Source organism: Nicotiana tabacum, chromosome 7 (assembly GCF_000715075.1).
Source record: "Nicotiana tabacum cultivar K326 chromosome 7, ASM71507v2, whole genome shotgun sequence".
Classification (NCBI taxonomy): domain Eukaryota; kingdom Viridiplantae; phylum Streptophyta; class Magnoliopsida; order Solanales; family Solanaceae; genus Nicotiana; species Nicotiana tabacum.
This window is the reverse complement of record NC_134086.1, coordinates 83,509,802-83,534,164: the sequence shown is the minus strand read 5'-3', so window position 1 is coordinate 83,534,164 and position 24,363 is coordinate 83,509,802.

Sequence of the window (24,363 nt, the reverse complement as noted above, 5' to 3'; positions counted from 1 at the left end):
TTGCATATTTGGTTGGGATCCCTTTGGGCTGGATTAGTTTGTGAAGGTCGAGGCCACTTGGTATCTTTTATGCGTCTAGCCTATACAATGGTAGTTGCATCAATATTAAAGTTGTTCTTCGACAATCGTGGTGCTTCTTTAGGTCCTATGGGCTTGTCAAATACGTTCTTGCTCATGAGCCCCTGATAGCTCTAGCCTCGATCACTTCTTCTTTCGCTTTGCGCATAATTTTGCCCAGATCCGTTGTTCCTTCGATCTCCATTTTATGCGTCTAGCCTATACAATGGTTCGTCTCGCTTCTCGGTCAATATCCTTGATTCTATCAACTGTTCTGATAGGATAAACGGATCTGGAAGGACCCCCAAGTTGATATTCTTTGACCCTGATCTTTGATTGGTACTGATTATGCACATTGGCCCAAGTAACAGCATGATACTCTATAAAATTCTTCTTCAACTACTGTGAAGCCACCGAATTTCGAACGTTGAGTCCTTGGGTTAAAGCTTGAATATCCCAATAATCAGTGATCGGTTGTAGATCCATCCATTCCATGTGGAATCGAGACACGAATTCCCTGAGCATTTCATTGTCCTTATGCCTTACCTTGAAAAGGTCCGATTTCCTGGTTTCAACTTTGATGACCTTGGCGTGTGCCTTTACGAAAGAGACTACAATCATTACAAATGAATCAATACAATTAGGTGGAAAATTATGGTACCATATCATAGCTCCCTTTGACAGGGTCTCTCAGAATTTCTTTAGCAGGACAAATTCGATCTCGTCGTCCTTTAGATCATTCCCTTTGATAGCACATGTGTAAGAGGTCACATACTCATTTGGATCAGTTGTTCCATTGTACTTAGGAATCTCAGGCATGTGGAATTTCTTGGGGATCAGTTTTGGAGCCACACTCGGGGGGAAAGGTTTTGCACAAACATTTTGGAGTCCAGTCCTTTCAATATTGGCGGTGCCCCCAAGATTTGATCGACCCTAGAGTTGTAAGTTTCCACCTTATTGTCATTTGCCTTGATCTTCTTTTACCCCGACTCAATTCATTTTGTCAATTCTTTGAGCATCTTCATGATTGCAGGATTGGTCTCTGATTCATTCTCGTTCAATTTCCTTGAATCCGATTCGACCCTGTGAACAACTTCCTGGGATGGCTCGGGCTTGTTCCTACTTGGTGGGTGATTCTGATTTCGGAGCTGGGCAGTCGCTGTTTATTGAGCCTACAACATTTCTGAGATCACTCGTAGGCTGATCCCACCATCTTCGCCACTATGAGTGCTTTGAGCAGGTGATCGAACATTTCCGCAGATGCTACCCTTGGGATCAATGGCAAAATTTGTGTTAATGGCCATATGTGAGCTAAAGGCGATTGGATCTACAACTGGAACTCCATCGATGCCAGCCAAGGGTATGTCATTTCCTTTTGCTATGTTGTCATTTTCACCGTGGCGGCCGAAGTCATTGTCAACGTGTAGATGTGCTGACTAAGAGTTTGCCATTTTGGTCCTGGAATCAAAGATTCTTCGAAGAACAAGTGTAAAATAGTGTGTGTTACGAAAGATTGTACCAGGTAATCACTATTATCCTCAGCCCCACGGTGGGGACCAAAATGTTTACCCTAAAATTGGATAACAATTGAATTTATACGTAGTTTTAAGGATACATGATATAACTTCCTACAAATTAAGAGGATAGATTAATATTAAAATTGGTGATAAAAGAATAAATGCAATCCACACGAATCGAATAACGTTGTCCCTCGAGTTTAATCACCCTTGAACCAAAGATGTTTCAATTGACGTTTGAATAGACTAAAAAGATAAGAAAACCTAGAAAATGACAATATATTGCTTTATGTTGCGTAAAAAAGATATCTTTTACAAACGATTAGACTCCTTTTATATAGTAGGGGAGTCCTACTCTTGGTACAGTTCTATATGAGGTAAGATATCTCATGATTAGCTAATTAATCGGCCTCTTCTTGATACGTGCCGGGATTTCCACCGTGATCCTCGATCGATTGTAGATGTTTTGGCTTTCCGTTATTTGGCTCGATTAGTTTTCCTCGATCTTGCTCTGTCTCGATCTTTATCGGTCCCGATCTTGCTCGATCTAGATCTTGATCGGTCTCTGGGTCATGAGCTCGACGATCTAATTTTGCACCATGGTTCGAGATAATACGAGGTCAAACTTTAACATATCATATTCAAGTCTCGATTAGTTACATAAGGGGCGAGCCCGGTTTTGACCATATACACAAGTACAGGTACAATAGTCACGTGCTTACAACACAGGTACAGGAGCATAAAGTGAATATAACCTTTATTGTTTATTAAATATCTTTCAAAAGAAATGAAGGTGATAAAGTTCGACCAAATATATTCCTAAATCAATTTCAATTATAACTTCAATTAATTAAGCTAACAAAATTGAGTTCAAATAATTCAAATATTACATGATAGAATCCTAAGTCTACCTGGACATAAACATGCTTTAGCTATGTACGAACACTCGTCACTTTGTACGTACGTAGTACCCACAACTAGTAGCACATAACAATTTGATACCTACTGGGTAGTTTCCTCCTCACAATGTTAGAAATGTTTTGCCCATTGATCCTTCTTCTCGATCATGAAGGCCAACCAGCCTTACCCATGAAATTACTCTACGCAAACGCAGGGTCCTTCTCGCGATCGCTAAGCACAACCTGCCCAGAACTCCGCGAACGCAAGCCCATTACCGCGAATGCGGAGGCCAAGCATAGCCTCAATAGATTCTTCTCTTCCGCAATCTTGTATCATAACTCTCCCATATAGGTTTGCATCTACAACCCACCGCATTTGTGAATCTGCCCACGCGAATGCGAAGAACAACTTGCTACAGCTTCGTGATTGCAACTTCTTTTACGCGATAACGTTGAAAAAAAATGCGACCAGTCCAGTTAGCCCTTTGCTATCGCAACCACCCTTCCGCGATCGCGATGCTCACCTAGCACTCTAGAAACCAGCAGCGATAAAACAAGGGGAATTTGTCCAAAATCATCCCGAAACACTCCCAAGCCCTCCAATCATACCAAAATTCCTAATACCTTATCCTAACTTATTAAAAGGCTTGAAATGCCGCGAATAACATCAAAAATCACGAATTGATGATCAAAATCCTTCTTTCAACTTTTAAACATTCAAACTTCGATGAACGCGTCAGAATCATACTTAAACATTCCAGAATGATGCCAAACTTTACGAACAAGTCACAAATCATGATAAGAACCTATTCCAAGGCTCAGAACCCCAAACAGACATCGATAACACCAAAGTCTACTTCAAATCATACTTAGAAAATTCTGGAACTTTCAAAATGCTAACTTTCCACAATAAGCTCCAATAGGAACCTTCAAATTTCAATTCTGAAGTTGTTTACTCAAAAGTCAAACCTTAGTCAACTCTTCCAACTTAAAGCTTTTGAATTGGGAATTTTCCTTCTGAATCAACTCCGAACTTTCTAAAATTCAATTCCGACTACGCGTACAAGTCATACAACATGAAGTGAAACTACTCAAGGCCTCAAACTGCCAAACGACACAGTGGAGCTCAAAATGACCGATAGGGTCATTACGGCAAAATAGGAGGTTAAACTTCTTGAACACCTTGTTTTAGAAATTTTCCCAATGCAATTAGATACCATGGCAGATTGTAAGATGTGGAACAAAATCAATGCGCAAACTAGGAATTGCAATACCTATTAGGACAATTTTCCTCCCTCATTTAGTAGGAGCATATTCCTTTCGCTTGGACAGATTTTTATTGGGAATAATATGTCTATATCCACGTTGTTCAAGAGAATAAACGAATTACTAGTCGTCGGGCTGGTTTTTCTTTTCTATATACATACATGTATATTCGAATTTGTTTCGATAATCGATTTTGTTTTCTTGGATTTTTACAAGCCCTTCAAAGTGTGTTTAATTCAAGTAAATCCTAACATTTGGAGGCTTATAGCCTATGATTTAGTAGGTTTGGCATAGAATTTTTGGAGCCTATTTAAAAACGAGGCTTTTAAGTTCAGCCCGAGTAAGTCCGTGGCCCGTGAGGCTTGACAGAGGCTGGGCTGGGCCGGCCTATCAGCCTAATTAAAATATGTATTTGAAATATATAAAATATAAAAGTTATACGACACAAAAATATCAATAAGAGTATCCAACCTTATAGTTTATCAAGGTCATCATATTAAAAGATCAAAGTCTTAAAACATTAATTAGTTTTAAAAGTTTAATTATTCTTAATATTTAACTAATTAATATTGCATAAGAATTGTAGATGTAAATGAAAGTGAAGATATCAAGACAACCTTCTCACAAGTGGATTCAAATGTGTTTGATGAAGATGATGTGTTGGATATCCCATAAGCATCATGGACATTCTCTTGAATAGTTTGTTTTGAGTTTTGACTTTTAGTGAATGAAATATTAGTCTTGTATTTTACTTTTTTAGAGTTTATCATATATTGGAACAATATAAAAAGTTATTAAGTTTTGTAAAAAAAATTCCAATAATTTTTTTTAACTTTTAATTATTTATCATTTTTAGGTTAAAACTTAAACAAAAAATTGTAGCGACCAAGTTTGCCCTCCGTGAACTGTCATGACGGCACCTAGTCTCTACGATAAGGTAAGCCTAAAAATTACGGAAAAAGAAACAAAATGCGGAAAAACTAATAAAAACCGAAGATAAACAACATAGAAGCGTTTAAGATGTCGCTCGGCATATACCAATACAAGATCTCAGAAACTGAACACCTTCCCAAAACTCGGAATCTCATGAAATCACATTCTATGAATACTACATTGTGCTCTAACTCCAGAATGTATAAATCAACAAAAATACAGAAGGGCTAAAACTATAAGAGAGAATGGAAAGGGACTCTTTGGTCTGCGGACACGGCAGATATACCTCGAAGTCTCTGGAGAATCGCCTCGCCTCAAGGGTAGTAGGGATGAGCCGAAGAACTAGGATCTGCACATGAAAAACATGCACAGAAAGGGCAAGAGTACACTACATCGGTATTTAGTAAGTGCCAAGCCTAACCTCGATCGAGTAGTGACGAGGAAGGTCAGGGCCCTACTAATTATAGCTGGAAAATGAGGTAAAACAGTATACAATACGACAATATAATTAAATGCTAACAGTATGAAGTAACACAAGATAATAGGAATAACAATGGCTATAACCAAGACAAAATAATCACAGAAGGAATACAGCTCAACACAAAGATAACCACCGTGGATCTCTTAGTATCCTCAATATGTGTGTGGGGGATCTTTCGGTATCCCGAAGATCTCTTAGTATCCTCAATATATGTACTTGGGATATCTCAGTATCCCGAGGATCTCTTAGTGTCTTCAATATATGTGCTAGGGATCTTTCGGTATCCCCAAGATCTCTTAGTATCCTCAAAATATGTGCTGGGGATCTCCCGGTATCCCGCACTACAGTCCAAATCAATATATGTGCAGGGGATCACTCGGAATACAAATCCGTAGTCCCAAATTAAATAGGCAGGGCTATCTCCCAGGATACCGTCCCGTAGTCCCAAAGTAAACACACATCAGCAATACGAAGAATACTCAATTCAATTAAAATTTCATACCACGGTAAAACAGGTATTTTCTAACCTAGCATGCTGCATATAATCCAAATAAGGAAGTTTGAGCAAGTAAGGCAATTAAGTCAATTAGATATGCTTCCCTAAGCTAACAACAGGCTTACAGTGCAAGTAGTATAAACAGGAAAGGAAACACAATTATAGTTACTTAATGAAAACATGATTTACAACAATTAGCACAAGTACGCACTCGTCACGTCACGTACAAGGCATTTCAAATATCAACAATACCACACATGGTTAGGCAAGCCACTTACCTCGAACCGGCTAAAAAATCAACCCAAAACCACGCTCTTGCCATGAGTACTCAACTCCAAATGGCCCAAATCTATTCAAATCACTTACCTCGAACCGGCTAAAAAATCAACCCAAAACCACGCTCTTGCCATGAGTACTCAACTCCAAATGGCCCAAATCTATTCAAATCAATTGCATAATGTAAATACAACTTCAAGTAACTGATTCCACTAATTTATTCTAAGCTAATGCGCGAAATTAGGAAAAATGACCAAAATGTCCTTGGGCCCACATCTCAGAATCGGGTAAGAGTTATGGATTATGAACCCTCATTCACTCACGAGTCTAGCCATACCAAAATTATTCAAATCCAATGTCAAATCACCAATCAAAACTCGAAAATTTGGTCTAAGAAGTTTGCCAAATTTATCCCCAATTTTGCACCCCAAATCCGAAATTAGATGATGAATTCATGTTTAGATTAATGGGTTATAAGCAAAAATGATTTAGGAATCATTACCCAATTGAAATATCTGAAAGCCCCTCAAAATTTCGCTCAAATCCGAGCTCCCAAGCTCTAGTTTTGATAAAAATAGCTAAACCCTCGACTTTGAAATTTTATGTTCTTCCAAGACGCGTTCTTCTATGCGAACGCGATGCAAAAAAAATCCACTGGCCAATCTTCCTCTTTTGCGATTACGAGGATCCACTCGCAAATGAATATCTTACATTGGCGGACCCTACGCGAACGCAAGGACCAAGTCGCGAACGCGAAGACCAAAAGGTCCATACCTTCACGAACGCGGGACATCATCGCGAACACGAAGCACGATCCAGCTGCTTCACCCAGATGCTCTACACGAACGCGAGAACCCTCTCGCGAACGTGATGAAGGTTTTCTCTCCAATACAATAACAAAAAATTAGCAATCTTTCTACGTCCAAAAATGACCCGTTAACCATCCAAAACACACCGAAGCCCCCAGGACCTAAACCAAACATGCCAACTAATCCTATAACATCATTCGAACTTGTTCCAACCTTCGAAATGCTCAAAAAAGTATCAAAACACCAAATTAACATCAGATTCAAGCATAAGAATTCCAAAAACTCTCAAATTACGCTTTTGATCAAAAAGTCTATCAAACCGTCGTCTGAATGACCTGAAATTTTGCAAGCACATCACATTCAACACTACGGAGCTACTCCAACTTCCGGAATTCCATTCAGACCATGATAGCAAAATCCCACTATCGAACCCGAAACATAAAAAATTCAACTTTCGGCATTTCAAGTCTAAATAAACAACGGATCTCCAAAATACCATCCGAACACGCACCTAATCCGGAAATCACCCAACGAAGCTAACAGAACCAAAGAAATTCGATTCCGAGGTCGTCTTCACACTGCTCCGATTACAGTCCAAATTCTAAAGCTTAACCTCTCTTTTAGGGACAAAGTGTCCCAAAACAGTCTAAAACTAAAAACCAAACATCCCGGTAAATTAAAATAGCAGAAACAAACACGGGGACAATAGTTGATAGGGATTAGGGAGTTAATTCTTAAAATGACCGGCCGGGTCGTTACATCATCATACACTTAAACATTCATTCGTCCTCGAACGAGTATAGAGACATACCTAAAGTAGTGAAAATATGAGTGTAATGGTTGCGCAAATCCTGCTCGGTCTCCTAGTTCGCATCCTCGACCGGATGACCCCGCCACTGAACCTTCACTGATGCAATGTTCTTTAACCTCAGCTTTCGAACCTTCCTCTCCAATATCGCCACTGGCTCCTAAACATGAGATAGATCCTTGTCCAACTGGACTGAACTGAAATCCAACACGTGTGACAGATCACCGTGATACTTCTGGAGCATCGAAATATGAAATACCGGATGAACTCCTACCAAGCTGGGAGGTAAGGAAACCTCATAAGCAACCTCACCAACACGCCGAAATATCTCAAAGGGACCAATAAACCTCGGACTCAATTTCCTTTTCTTTCCAAATCTCATAACGCCCTTCAAAGGCGAAACCCGAAGCAGAACCCACTCTCCAACTATATAGGAAACATCACGAACTTTCCGGTCCACATAACTCTTCTGTATGGATTAGGCTATACGGAGTCTATCCTGAATCACCTTAACCTTCTCCGAAGCATCCTGAACCAAGTTTGTGCCCAATAATCTAGCCTCACCCAGCTCAAACCAACCCACCGGGGATCTACACCGCCTACAATATAAAGCCTCGTATGGTGCCATCTGAATGTTGGATTAATAGCTATTGTTATAGGCAAACTCCGCCAGTGGCAAGAACTGATCCAAAGAAACTCCAAACTCCATCACACACAGAGCATATCCTCAAGAATCTGAATAGTGTGTCGGACTGTTCGTCCGTCTAGGGGTGAAATGTTGTACTCAACTCCACCCGAGTACCCAACACATGTTGTACAACCCTCCAGAACTGTGATTTGAAGTGAGTACCTCTATCTGAAATGATTTAAATTAGAATAACATGCAGACGAAAAATCTCCCGGATATAAATCTTCGTCAAACTCTCTGAAAAATAGGTAATACACATAGGAATGGAGTGTTTGGACTTGGTCAACAGATGCACAATCACCCAAACGGCATCGAACTTTCTTAAAGTCCGTGGGAGCCCAACTACGAAGTCCATGATGATCCGCTCCCACGTCTACTCCAAAATCTCTATCTGCTGAAGCAACGCGCCCAGTCTCTGGTGCACATACTTTACCTGCTGACAATTGAGGCACTGAGCTACAAGCCCAATTATGTCTTTCTTCATCTGCCTCCACCAATAGTGCTATCTCATATCCTAGTACAACTTTGTGGCATCCGGATGAATGGAATACCGCGAACCATGGGCCTCCTCTAGAATCAACTCCCGAATCCATCAACATTGGGTACACAAATCTGACCCTGCATCCTCAATACCCCATCATCACTAATAGCCACATCTCTGGCATCGCCATGCAGAACCTTGTCCTTGAGGACAAGCAAATGAGGGTCATCAAACCGACGCTCTCTGATACGATCAAATAAGGAAGAACGAGAGACCACGCAAGCTAGAACCCGACTGGGCTCCGAAAGATCCAATCTCACAAACTGGCTGGCTAAGGCCTGAACATCTATCGCCATGGGCCTCTCCGCTGCTGGTAAATAAGCCAAACTCCCCAAAATCTCTGCTCGGTGACTCAAAGCATCTGCCACCACATTGGCCTTGCCCGGGTGATACAAGATAGTGATATCATAGTCCTTCAGCAGCTCTAACCATCTCCTCTGGCACAACTTAAGATCCTTCTGCTTAAATAGATGTTGCAAACTCCGCTGATCAGTATAAATCTCACAAGGTACACCGTACAAATAATGACGCTAGATCTTCAAGGCATGAAAAATAGTAGCTAACTTGAGATCATGGACAAGATAATTCTTCTCATGTACCTTCAGCTGTATGGACACGTAGGCAATCACCCTACCATCCTGCATCAATACCGCTCCAAGGCCAATCCTCGAGGCATCACAATAGATAGTATAAGACCCCAAACTTATAAATAATATCAAAACTTGGGCTGTAGTCAAAGCTGTCTTGAGCTTCTAAAAGCTCGCCTCACACTCTTCCGTCCACTGGAACGGAGCACCCTTCTAGGTCAGTCTGGTAATAAGGGCTACAATAGATGAAAACCCCTCAACAAAAACGATGGTAATAACCCGCCAAGCCAAAAAAATTGTGGATCTCTATAGCTGAGGATGGTCTGGGCCTACTCTGCACTGATTCCACTTTCTTCGGATCTACCTGAATACCCTCACTGGATACCATGTGGCTTAATAATGCCATAGAATCCAAACAAAACTCACATTTTGAGAACATTGCATATCACTTCTTTTCCCTCAAAGTCTGAAGCACTGTCCTTAGGTGCTGCTCATGACTTCCTAACTCCGGGAGTGGTAATATCATTAATAAAGATAATGACGAACGAGTCAAGATATGGCCAGAACACACTGTGCATCAAATTCATGAAGGATGTTGGGGCATTGGTTAGCCCAAATGACATAACAAGGAACTCGTAATGACCATACCGAGTCCTAAAAATTGTCTTCGGGATATTTGGCTTCCGAATCTTCAACTGATGGTAACCTAAACGCAAGTCAATCTTTGAAAATGCTCGTACACCCTCTAGTTGGTCAAGCAAATCATCAATACGGGGCAAACGATAATGGTTCTTCATTGTGACTTTGTTCAACTGGCGATAATCATAGAACCATCCTTTTTCTACACAAACAAGACAGGAGCACCCTAAGGTGATACACTAGGCCGAATAAAACCCTTATCAAACAATTCCTGTAACCGATCTTACAACTCCTTCAACTCATGAGGGGCCAGATGATACGAAGGAATAGAAATGGGTTGAGTGCCCGGCAACAAATCAATGCCAAAAATCAATATCTCTATCGGGCGGCATGCCCAGAGGATCAGCTGGAAACACATCAGAAAAATCCTGTACTGCCGGGACTGAATCATCTGTAGGGGTATCAATACTGGCATCTCTCACATAAGATAGATACATGTCACACCCGTTCTCATCCATATGCTGAGCCTTAAGGAATGAAATAACTCTACTGGAAGTATGATCTAAGCAACAACCACTCCATGCCCAAGATAATATCAAAATCTATGATGCCGAGCAATAATAAATCGGCTCTAGTCTCAAAATGACTAAGAGCAATCACACATGACCGATAAATGCAGTCCACAATAAGAGAATCTCCCACAGGAGTAGAAACAAAAACGGGGCAACTCAAAGAATCTCGATATACGCCCAAATGCGGGGCAAAATAAGAAGACACATAAGAATAAGTGGAGCCTGGATCGAATAAAACCGATGCATCTCTATAACAAACCAGGAAAATATCTGTGATGACAGAATCAGAGGCGATAGCCTCGGTACGCGCAGGAAGGGCATAATATCTGGCCTGGCCTACCCCTCTAGGGCGACCTCTACCTCCCCGATCTCAACCTCTAGCTTGCTGAGATGCTGGGGTAGCAACTGGTGCTGCAATCATAGCCTGAAAACTCAGTGGGGTAAACTGTGGCTGAGATGTTTGTTGAGGTACACCCCTCCCTAGTCTAGGGCAATACCTTACCTTATGGCGTATGACACCACAGTCAAAACAACCTCGCGACTGACGTGGCAGTGGGAACTGTGCGGTACGGTTACTCTAAGACCCTGAACACCTGAAACACTGTGTGAAGCCTTAGACGCAAACTAAGCTGGCTAATCCACAAAACCTCTACCATGCCGTACTCTTCCTCGAAAATAAGGACCGGTGGGTCTCTCCGGTCTACAAGGTCTCCTTGCTTCCCTATACTCTCTCTCCTGACCTCATCTGTCCTCTCTCTCCTGGACCTCATCTGACCTCTCTCTCTTGGACCCACCTATCCTCTACTCGGCTTGAGATCCTCACCACCCACTGAATTGGGACCACAGGCTATGTCGCCATGACACCTAGAACCTGACCAATGTGAACTGGCTACTCTAGAGTGGGGGCAGCGGAAGTCTGGGTCCCTTCCCCGATATGTGAAGTAGTTGGTACAACCTGAATCAATCTTGCCTGAACCAATGTACCAAACATTCTCAGGAACTATGTTAAGGTCTCCTGAAGTGCTGGAGTAGTCGTAGCAGTAGGCGTATCAAGCGCCTGGGCTCCGGCTGGAGCTGTTGGTGGCTCCTTTATGGTAGCTCACGCGGGTGCCTGCACCAAGGGCGCATCCTCGGCCTCTACCCTGGCCCCGACCTCTGACGGCTCTAGTTGGGGGCACGGGTGCCTGGGCATCTTCGGTAGCATGTGTCCTCACCATCTGGGAGAGAATGGAAGATAGAGGTTTAGGATTGTGATGTCAAAATCTCGCACGATAGGGAAATCAAAAGAAGTGGAATTTTCCTAACAGTTACATAGCCTTTCGAAGATAAGTACTAATGTCTCTGTACCGATTCGCGAGATTCTAATAAACTGGCCTGTGATGTATGACTCCTATGAACCTAGAGCTCTGATACCAACTTGTCATGACCCAAGTTCGCCCTCCATGAACTGTCGTGACGGCACCTAGTCTCTACGACTAGGTAAGCCTAACAATTGAGGAAAAACTAAACAAAATTGAAGATAAACAACATTGAAGCGTTTAAAATGCCGCTCGGCATATACTAATATAAGAGCTCAAAAAATGAATAACTTCCAAAAACCTGAAATCTCATCATGAAATCACAAGTTATGAATACTACATTGTGATCTAACTCCAAAATGTCTAAATCAAGATAAATATAGAATGGCTAAAACTATAAGAGAGAATGGAAAGGGACTCGTCGGTCTGTGGACGAGGCATAAATACCTCGAAGTCTCTAGAGAATCACGTCGCCTAATAGGGAGTAGGACTGAGCCAAAGAACCTGGATCTGCACATGAAAAACATGCACAGAAAGTGCATGAGTACACACTAGTGATACTCAATAAGTGTCAAGCCTATCCTCGGTCAAGTAGTGACGAGGAAAGTTAAGGCCCTACTGATTATAGTTGTAAAACGAGGTAAAATAGTATAGAATACGATAATATAATTAAATGCAAATAGTATGAAGTAACCCAAGATAATAGGAATAACAACGACTATTACAAAGACAAAATAATCACAGAAGGAATACAGCTCAACATAAAGATAACCACCGGGGATCTCTTAGTATCCCGAGGATCTCTTACTATCTTCAATATGCGTGCTAGGGATCTCTCGGTATCCCGAGGATCTTTTAGTATCCTCAATATATGTACTGGGGATCTATTGGTATCCCGAGGATCTCTTAGTATCCTCAATATATGTGCTAGGGATCACTCGGTATCCTGAGGATCTCTTAGTATCCTCAATATACATGTTGGGGATCTCCTGGTATCCCGCACTACAGTCCAAATTAATATATGTGCAGAGGATCTCCCGGAATACAAATCCGTAGGATAAAGTAAACAGGCAGGGGGATCTCCCGGGATACTATCCCGTAGTCCCAAAGTAAACACACAACAGTAACATGAAGAATACTCAATTCAATTCAAATTTCATACCACGGTAATAGAGGTATTTTATAACCTAGCATGCTGCACATAATCCAAATTAGGCAGTTTGAGCAAGTAAGGAAATTAAGTCAATTAGATATGCTTCCCTAAGCTAACAGCAGGCTTAAATTGCAATTAGAATAAACAGGAAAGGAAACACAATTATAGTTAGTTAATGAAAACAGGATTTACAACAATTAGCAAAAGTACGCACTCGTCACTACACATACAAGAAATTTCAAATATCAACAATACCAAATCCTCAGGGGAGTTCCCCCCCACAAGGTTAGGCGAGCTACTTACCTCGAATCGGCTCAAAAATCAACATGAAACCACGCTCTTGCCATTAGTACTCAACTCCAAATGGCCCAAATCTATCAAAATCAATTGCATAATGTAAATACAACTTCAAGTAACTGATTCCACTAATTAATTCTAAGCTAATACGCGAAATTAGAAAAAATGACCAAAATGTCCCCGAGCCCATATCTCAAAATCCGGTAAAAGTTACGGATTCTTAACCCTCATTCACTCACGAGTCTAACCATACAAAAATTATCCAAATCCGATGTCAAATCCCCAATCAAAACTCAAAAATTAAGTCTAAGAACTTTTTCAAAATTTTCCCCAATTTGTCACCCCAAATCTGAAATTGGATGTTGAATTCATGTTTAATGGTTTATGAGCAAAAAAGAGATAGGAATCATTACCCAATCAAAATCTCTGAAAACCCCTCAAAATCTCGCTCAAATTCGAGCTCCCAAGCTCTAGTTTTGATAAAAATTGATAAATCCTAGACATTGAAATTTTATGTTCTGCCCAGAACTGTTCTTCTTCGCGAACACAATGCAAAAAATTCCACTGGCCAGTCTTCCTCTTTTGTGAATGCGAGGGTCCACTCGCGAAAGTGTAGCTTACACTGGCGGACCCTACGCGAACGTGAGGACCATATCGTGAATGCGAAGACCAAAGGGTTCATACCTTCGCGAACGCGGGACATCAGCGCGAACGTGAAGAACGATTCAGCTGCTTCACGCAAATGCTCTACGCGAACGCGAGAACCCTCTCGCGAACGTGAAGAAGGTTTTGTCAGCAACACAACAACAGAAAATCTGCAATCTTTCTAAGTCTAAAATAACCCGTTAAGCATCCAAAACACAACTGAGGCCCTCGGAACCTCAACCAAACATGTCAACCAATCCTGAAACATCATTCAAACTAGTTCCACCCTTTGGAATGCTCAAAACAACATCAAAACACCAAATTAACATATGATTCAAGCCTAAGAACAAAAACTCTCAAACTACGCTTTCGATAAAAATTCTATCAAACCTCCTCCGAATGACCTGAAATTTTGCAAGCACATCACATTCAACACTACAGATCTACTCTGACTTTCGAAATTTCATTCCGACCTCGATATCAAAATCCCACAATCGAACTGAAAACTTAAAAAATTCAATTTTCGGCATTTCAAGCCTAAATAAGCTACGGACCTCCAAAATCCGAACATGCCCCTAAGCCCAAAATCACCCAACCGAGCTAACAGAACCGATGGAATTCCATTCTGACGCTGTCTTCACACTACTCCGACTACGGTCCAAATTCTAAAGCTTAAGCTCCCTTTTAGGGACTAAATTTCCCAAAACACTCCGAAATTCAAAACGAAACATCCGAGCAAATAAAAATGGCAGAAACAAACACAGGGACATCAGTTCATAGGGGATAGGGGCGTTAATTCTTATAACGACCGGCCGGGTCATTACAAAAATAAAAAATTATATTTTAAAAAATGATGGGCCAACCCGTGGAGGCTCGTAACCCACATTGGGCTAGGGTGGGATAACTATTATAAGGCCCATCAAAATAGTGGGCTAGCCCTACCCAACTCGTCAATTTCTAAAGCCCATTTGGGCTGGGCTAGGCTATCCCGGTCCCACCCATGTTGATAGCTCTAGCTCCTATCATTCCTGTGGTAATTGTCGACTTGATTGAGGTAGTGTTTTCAATTCAATACATTCTACATCTGTACTCCTCAAAACTTTTTCGGGGTGGAGTTTTCACTATTTACAACCGTGACAATTGTACTATTATGAACCTGGAGGATGATCATGATCTTAAATAATACGACATGTTTGTGGTCGTTCCTCTCCGTGATTTAGTTCATGCAGAGATCATTAGTTTCTGGAGAAGCGAAACAATAAATGTAAGTATTTTTTTACTACTGCAATTTCTTCATATGCAATTTCTGCATCTCTAATAGCTGCTTCCTCATCATCTTGAGCAGCCTTTTCTCTGAGTTGGGCTGCCTCTTTCGCAGCTAAAGCTACATTATCATCATCTCCACCCATATTTTCTTTGGGTGAGGATTATCCAACCTTCTCTATATTCTCGCGGAGATTTTTTTGCTTCATTAACTGTAGTAGTTGTTTCTCGCTTTCTGGCTCGTATGGTTGCACTTCTTTCCCAGAAGATTGAGTCATGCACCAATCTAACTTGTAGCCTGCGCACAGTCAAAGAACACCAAACGTAAAAAGAGAAAAATAAAATAAAAAGAAAAATTCATGAATTAGTACTACAACTATTTCAAACTATATTGATTGCCAATCATCGGCAACGATGCTAAAGTTTGAAGAGCGCAAAACACACATTTAAATATGCTCGATAGTCAAATATAGTAAAATAAAATATCGTATCCATAGGGATTGAAGTTAAACAATATGTTTGTAGTTTATAGCTTGTTTACTATCCAAGATGATTAAAAATTGAGAATTGTGTGATTTAAACTAAAATTTACTAAGATTCTCAACTATTGGCTAATGACAATCGACGCAAGTATAAGCAAAAAAAGTTATCAATTGGAAGAAGATAGGGTTTATAAGATAGGTGCAAGACAATTATTTGGGATATAACTCTAGATAATTTACTTCTAATGTACAAGTGAGTCTCTCGAATTCACTTGGTTATAAATTCAATTGACTCGTAGAAACTCCTCTCTCGATTAAGTGTTAACCTCACAAGATGAACGAATTTAAGCACGTAACGATATGCAAGAATTCGTAGTGGATTGGTCTTTAGGAGAACCTCACTCGATTATCCTCCTAACTAGGTTTAATCAACAATTCAACTAGCCTCTTCCGATTACTAAGAATAATTACTGAATTCACCCAACAAAATAGAATGCAACGATATCACAAGTAATGCCTCTCTTGATTACATTAACTAGTGAACATAGATGCAACAATTAAAACATCCAAAATGATTCAATACATAAAAACTATAGTTAATTATTCAGAAACAAGTATCAGGACACCAAATCCATCAAACCTTAAATAGAACTGCCCCATAGATATAGAGCAATTCATCACAAATTTGTCTAAAGTATAGAAAACCGTAAAACAATCTAAACTCTTGTCTGGAGTGAGGATTGAATGATGAATTCCTCGTGCTTTTGCTTCTCCACCTCATCCTTAGCTTCCTTAGGTCTAAGATGTGTCAAAATTCCTCAAAATAATGTCTTTACATGTATATATACTAAGTAGGGTCGGGCCCATATGAAAATACCTTTTCCTGCACGAAATAGGATTCTAGCTCCGTAAAAAATGCACAGGCGCGCCGCATTAGGTGACGCGCCAGGCGAGGAAGTTGTGGCAAACTTTAGAGAGCATGTAATTTAACAAGGAAGATAAATTTGGCAGCCATGTGCCGCCCCACATGCCGCGACTGTGGACGTTTTTAAGAGTAAATCTTTTTTGTTGATTTTTGAGGTTCAGACGTGGTTCTCGACCCCCGAACGTGATCTCAACTTAATCCCTTGGGCTTTTACTCAGACTTCAAATCTCCAAATAGCTCGAATTAGCTCCAAAACATCTATATCAATCGGAATCACTCATACAAGGCATAAAACACACAATTAGTGCAAAACACTAGCGATAAAAGCTCAAACTCAATTAAAGTGCAGTAAATTGGAGTGCAATAAGTGACTAAAACACGAGATTATAGCCTGCTATCAGATCGCAGAGCTTTGAGCAGTGGTACTACGCGAACGTGAAGGTTGTATCGCGTTCGCCAAGAAGGAAAGAGGGGTGGCTTGGAAGCCACGCGTTTGTTCAGCACGACCGTGTGACCGGACTTGTGATTCCGTGACTAGGTTTGAGATCACGTAAGCAGGCTCGCAATCACATAGCATTATGTCCTTGTGCAACATGTTCACATTTGGGGTTCTACGTTCGGGAAGGATTATTTTGGGAGCTCTTTTTTTTGTTGCGCGATCGCGAAAAGGAGCTTCTGGGCAGATTATAAAATTTCAAAATGAGGGTTAGAGCGTTATTTCACATTTGGACTTTAGAAGCTCGGATTTAGGCAATTCTTGGAGGGAGTTTCAAGGAATTGATTAGGGTAAGTGATTATAACTCGGATTTGGTTAATATACATGAATCTATCATTGTTTTACCATTTACATGAATCTACCATCGTAATGTAGTTATGACTTGTTGTTGTTATATGGTGTCTTTATATTGATAATTATGTATTGATGGATTGCTCTAGTCATTGTTGTTGGTATATGGTACTGGAGAAGGCCCTTGTTACAAGGTAGATGCTGCCCAAAGTTACGTAAACGAGCTACTAGCTTAAGTTATAGACTTAGCTTTTCTCAGCACTGATTTTGAATCTCCTTATACTATGATAGATTGAGTTGACTTGTTTGAAGAGTTGATTGGAAGGGATTAAGGACTCAACGGGTTTAAGGTATGTTAAGGCACTTTCTTCTTTCTTTTGGCATGATCTAAAATGAAATGAACATAAACGATACGCTATTTCATAATGACTCTACTCCTAGAAACTAAGGTTGTCCATGTTGTTCTTTCCTTATAAAATTATTCTAAGCAAGTGTGTATGATCCTTGTATCCTACTAAGGTTCATATTGAGGGTATGGATGTCCATAGTGTTCTTAAGTCACTCCAAAAGGTTTAGAAGGTGATTCCATGATTCTAGCATGCACTATATATAGTATCTATTTTACTCTACCGAGCCGCGCTATAGTCGGCCGGGTACGACACCTATTGTGCAACCACTGATCAGTTGTGTTTACCGAGCTCCACGTGGCCGGGTATGACTCTACCGAACCTTATGATGGTCGGGTAAACTTTTACCGAGTCCTCTTTGAGGCCGGGTACGATATGATGATGATGATGCCCACAGAGGCGAATGTTTTAAAAAGTTTATGTATATATATGTATTATGCATTTCATATCATAGACCCTAGAGGCACTCAGATGTTACAGGTTGTATCTCCTCTATCTCTCTCTTTACATTACTGTTCTTGTTTATGCTTTCCTGCCTAACATACTTGGTACTTTATTCGTACTGACGTCCCTTTTGCCTGGGGATGCTGCGTTTCATTCCCGTAGGTCCCGATTGATAGGTTGACAGTCCTCCTAGTAGGCTATCAGCTCAGCGAAGGTGTTAGTGCACTCCACTTGCTCCGGAGTTGCCTATTTGGTCAGTATGCTTTGGATATGTATTGATTGGTATGGTGGGGCCCTGTCCCGACCTTTATGATTTTATGTACTCTTAGAGGCTTGTAGACAGATGTCGGGTGTATGGATAATTGTATGGCCTTGTCGGCCTATATTTCGAGTTTACTAATGTTCATGTCGGCCTTATAGGCCCGTATGTCACATATATTAGTTTGTATATCAGGTTGGGTCTTCATATGTTGAGTATTCCCTTATGTTTTATTCTTATTATGTCATGGCGGGTTTTGTGGCTCATTTACTCATGGTAACATGATAAGAAAGATATGTTACGTTGGTACTCGGTTGAGTAAGGCACCGGGTGCCCGTCGCGGCCCTTCGGTTTGGATCGTGACACCTACCCGAGGATAACATCGACGGAAACCCCGACGAACACGGGAAGACTCCAAAGAGTGCATCCGGAGTCGATTAAGTCTACCTAGGCATCCAAACATTAGCCTACGTGTAAGTCATGACGCTAGTTATCTATCCCATCCTGTTTCCTTTATCACTCAACGTTTCTTGTACTAAGGTTTGACTCCCCCACTCTTAAAAAAGGGGAGTCGTTGACACTCTGTAAGGCAGAGCTCCAACTATTATACACAAAATCAATAATATCTCTCTCTCTCTCTTTCTTCTCTATAACTTACTCGCTCGAGGCCACTCTTTTCATTTATTGTTTTCATACGTGTTCTTCATTTAATGCTCGGTATTGGCCATATAGAGCCTTCTTTAATTATATCTTAACTGTTGTCCCATTCCCGATTACCCCCGATAACTCGAGCTTGAGCCGGATATCAACACTGAGGTGCTTCATCGACCAGTCTAAAGCCCGGGCAGCAAGCCCCTCAGCTTGAGCCGGATATCTCTCATTAAACTTCATACTCCTAGCATCAACTGCTCTAACAACTATCATAAAAATATATCACGTATTTTTAGAGTCCCATTTATAAAATTAATTATTGTTACCATTTTTACGGTAAACAGTTTGGCACCCACCGTGGGGCTAAAAATAATAGTGATTATTTTTTTGCTAGTTTCATTACACAAACACAAGTTATCTTTCATGTTTTTTCTTATTTGAGATCTTTGGTTTCAGGTCAAAATGTTCAGCTCAGTAAACAGAGTAGAGAATGACAACCTCGAATACCACAGGTAAAACGGCGTAACTGTTCCGGTTGTCGGTGCGCCACCACATAATCCTGATAACGCGCCTGGACCGATTCTAACGGACACGGATTCATAGGACGCACAACAGGTCGACGAAACCCCAGCCGAAGAAGAACAGGAAGTTAGTCTTCATGTTATTTTTTAAATGTTGCAGGCACAACCGTTGGCCGTCGCCCAGTTACAAAGCCATCAGAAGAGTCCCAGCACAACAGCGCTGGAAACAGCTCCCCCCGTCAAACATGTACCCGAGAGATCAAGCAATAACGGATCGGTATCCGACCCTGCCATAGTAAAGATGCTTGAGGATCTCACTAAAAGAATTGAATCGGGCGATAAAATCATAGTAGCCAATGATAAGAAGGTCGAGACCTACAACTCTAGGGTCGACCAGATTCTGGGTGTGCCCCGGTCTTCAAGGGCGTGGATTCGAAGAAGTTCATACAAAGGCTATTCCCAGAGGAGGCCCCGAAGCCCATTCAAAAGAAGTTCAGAATACCGGAACTCCCTAAGTACAAGGGACCACTGACCCTAATGAACACGTTACTGCCTACACCTGCACGGTAAAAAGCAATGATATAAAGAATGACGAGATCAAGTCCGTATTGCTAAAAATATTTGGGGAAACACTCTCAAAGGGGGTCATGATGTGGTATCACAACTTGGCTACTAATTCCATAGATTCACTTGCCATATTAGCAGACTACTTCGAAAGGCACATGCCGGAGCCATCAAGGTAGCGACAAGTAAGTCTAACGTTTTCAAAATCAAGCAAAGAGAGAACAAGATGTTACGGGAATTTATGTCTAGCTTTCAGATGGAACGGATAGAGCTATCGCTAGTCTCCGACGACTGGGCAGTGCAGACCTTCACCCAAAGCCTGAACGAACGAAGCTCGATGGCTTCAAAATAACTGAAACAGAACCCTATTGAGTATCCAGCCATGACCTGGTCAGACGTTCACAACCGGTACCAGTCAAAGATTAGGGCCGAGGATGACCAGTTGGGAGCCCCTTCAGGCTCAGTATACCCAAGCAGGATCCTGGTAAAAGAACCGAAACCAAACAAAGTAAGGTATCAACCATACCTTGAGGATAGGAGGAACGCCCCAAGGCGCAACCCACCTCGCAATGATCGAAAAAATAGATCGAGGATCAGTATAATAAGAGATGCCAAGTGGTCCAAACCTATATAGTCAAATCCTTCGCAAAAGAATTACAACTTAGTATACGAGTTTCACAACACGCATGGTCATAGGACCGAGGATTGTCATCAGCTACGAGAAGAGGTAGCTCGGCTTAATAACAAAGGACAACTTCGGGAATTCCTTAGCAATCGAGCCAAAAATCAGTTCCGAGAAAAGGAGGCAACCAAGAAGAGCGAGACAAACGAACCGTAACATGCCATCCACATGATCTTGGGGGCACTGATGCCCCGCAGGAACTCATAATGAGAAGAACAAAAATATCCATCACCAGAGAAAAGCAGACTCAGGGATATATACCCGAAGACGCCCTCACATTCAGCAAAGAGGACATCGAGACCCTGTCTCAACCCCACAACGACGCACTGGTAATCTCCTTCCTTGTAAATTCTTTTCAAATAAAACATGTACTCGTGGATCCAAGTAGCTCAGCTAATATTGTCAGGTCGAGGGTGATAGAGCAGCTCGCATTACTCAACCAAATTGTGCCTGCCACTCGGGTCCTCAACGGATTCAACATGGCAAGCAAAATAATGAAAGGAAATATCATCCTCCCGGTTACCATGGCCGGCACAACCCAAGACACCAAATTCCATGTTATCGAAGGACATGAGGTATAACACCTTATTCGGGCTGTCATGGATACACTGCAGATAGAAGTGCCATCCACCCTTCACCAGATGATAAAATTTCCAACAAAGGATGGAACTAAAACCATCTACGGGGAATAGCACGTGGCGAGGGAAATGTTCGCAATACACAATGTGGTACCAACGTTCGTGCCTTCGCCACCGAATAAACCAAAGGGCAAATCGGGCCTCACCCTCGATCAAACTTGATAAAATGAAGTAAAGAGATATACCTCATCTTTGCCTCAGGCAATTGAAACAAATCAGCCCTCATGATTGTAACAAATCAATCCAGAGGCATCTCCAGCATATCTCACTTCAAGGTACGACCATCTCCCTTTTTTGTTTTGGATTTAGGACTAACCTTAATGTAGGCATTCGAATGGAGCAGTTAGAACGCTAACACTGCCCAAGACCTTGAGGCTCTAAAACTTTGCAAATGCTCAAAACTTCTTTTGAAGACAACGTTAAACGTTGAGGGGCATTTCCTCAGGAAGGTACCCGCTTGAAAAGGCCTTGAAATGCCAAATGGGGTTCCTATAGGAAAGTAATGTACCAGGCCAAATAGTCAAACGAATCATGTCCATATAACCAGGCTCCCGTCGGCAAATACGTGTACTATTGCACCGAGCAATCAAAGAATACCTTTTGTCAAATATGCCTTCGCAAAGTAAGGTAGCAATTCCTTCGCCGGAAATGTCTCGAGCACTCGGGGACTGACGCCAACAATTCAACACTCGGATGGCCTCCGGGTCAAAACTTCGAAATCACAAAACCTTCAGGTAAGGCAATGTGGAAATCGCCAAGCGTCACCAACATCAAAGGCACCTTTAGTACTCGGAGACTGTCGTCAGTTGTCGCGCACTTAAAAACCCAAGGTCATAAAACCCCAAGCGAGCAAACTCGATCTAGGAAAGATCTATTCAGCACAACAACATGTATTACATCAAGAAATCAAAGAGTATCTTTCACCAAAAGCATCTCATACTTAGAAAGAAAGATCGGCATGCTCACGGCAAGGATCCCTCCACCAAGTACGTCCTGAAATGCTAGGAGACTTAACGTCATCAATTTGACACCCGCACAACCTCAGGGTCGGAATTCCGTGCTCATAAGGCCCCAACGAGGCAATTACAAGCTCACAAATAGCGGCCTTTGAGCGTAAGCAAACTCGATGACTCGGATAATATCATCTATCGCCATATACCGAAAAACCCGAGAGGGTAGACTCAGCGTAACCAGATCTATTCTACATTACAACAAAAACTGTAAGACCTCAACAGGCATGACAAACTGTAAGACCTCAACAGGCATGACAAACTGTAAGACCTCAACAGGCATGAAAATTTTGTAAGACCTTACTATAGGGATAAAACTCAATCCTGAAATTTAGGTTATGTGTCGCATTTGTAAGACTCCCGAAAGGGCATACCCTCGATGTAGACACCTAAACTATCACTCGGGATAAAAAAATGGCTCCGAACAAACACATATGACTACGGTCAAAATGTTTGCACCAGCCAAATTAACGTGACTCGGGATGCCCGACCGTCGCTAACAAAATTGTTTGCGGTGAAATCAGAAGGCTTAATTTCTTGCTATCAAAGCCACTTTGGAAGAATATCTCGAGACCTTGAGGATGTGGAGTTGAGACCGAGTCCTCTCCCCCGGGGCTCGTCGAGGCCCGACTTAAAAAAGACGAACATCGAGGTTGGAACAAAAAGGGAAACTCCCAAGGCACGCGGCTAAGTCTGACAGAGCCGGCCTACCCAGAGCCTGTGTAGAGGCGTCACATCTAGCTGTCACATCTCCATGCTTTTACAATTAATGTATAGTTTACTATAACCGGATTCCCCTCCTATATAAAGGGAATTTACACCACTTTGTATGGAGCTATTGTTGCTCCAACTATTCTACACAAGATCAATAATATCTCTTTCTCTTTCCTCTCTAACCCATTTGCCCGAGGCTACTCTTTGCAATTATTGCTTTCATACTTGTTCTTCATTTATTGCTTGGTATTGGCCATAAAAAGCCTTCTTTAATTACATTATAACTGTTATCCCTTTCCCGGTTACCCCTGATAGCTCGAGCTCGAGTCGGATATCGACCCTGAGGCCATTTATCAACCAGTCCGAAGCTCGGGCAGCAAGCCCGTCGATTTGATTACTGCCCTGTTTTAACTTGCATCTCATCGTTAAACTTCATACACCTAGCATCAACCGCTCTAACAACTAACATAAAAATAGATCACGTATTTTGACAGTCACATTTACAAATTTAATTGTTGTTACCATTTTCACGGTAAACAGTTTGGTGCCCACTGTGGGGCTAAAAATAATAGTTATTATTTTCTTGCTAGTTTCATTACACAAACACAAGTTATCTTTCACATTTTTTCTTGTTTGTGATCTTTGATTTTAGGTCGAAATGTCTGGCTCAGTAAACAGGGTTGAGAATGACTACCTCAAAATTCACGGGGAAAATGGTATGGATGTTCCAGTCATTGGTGCGCCACCGCAGAACCCCGATAATGCACCTGGACCAATTCCAGCGGACCCGGGTTCGCAAGACGCGCAGCAGGTCGACGAAACCTTACACACCAACAGAAGCATACAACATCGCAACCAACAGGAAGCCCAAAAGACCCTAGCTCGAGAAGCACATGAAGTTAGTCTTCATGATATTTTTGAAAAGCTGCAGGCACAAAAGTTGGCCATCGCTCAGTTACAAAGCCATCCAAAAAGTCCCAACATAGCAGTGCCGAAAATAGCTCGCCCAGCCGAACAGGTGCCCGAGAGATCAAGCAGTAACGGATCGGTAGCT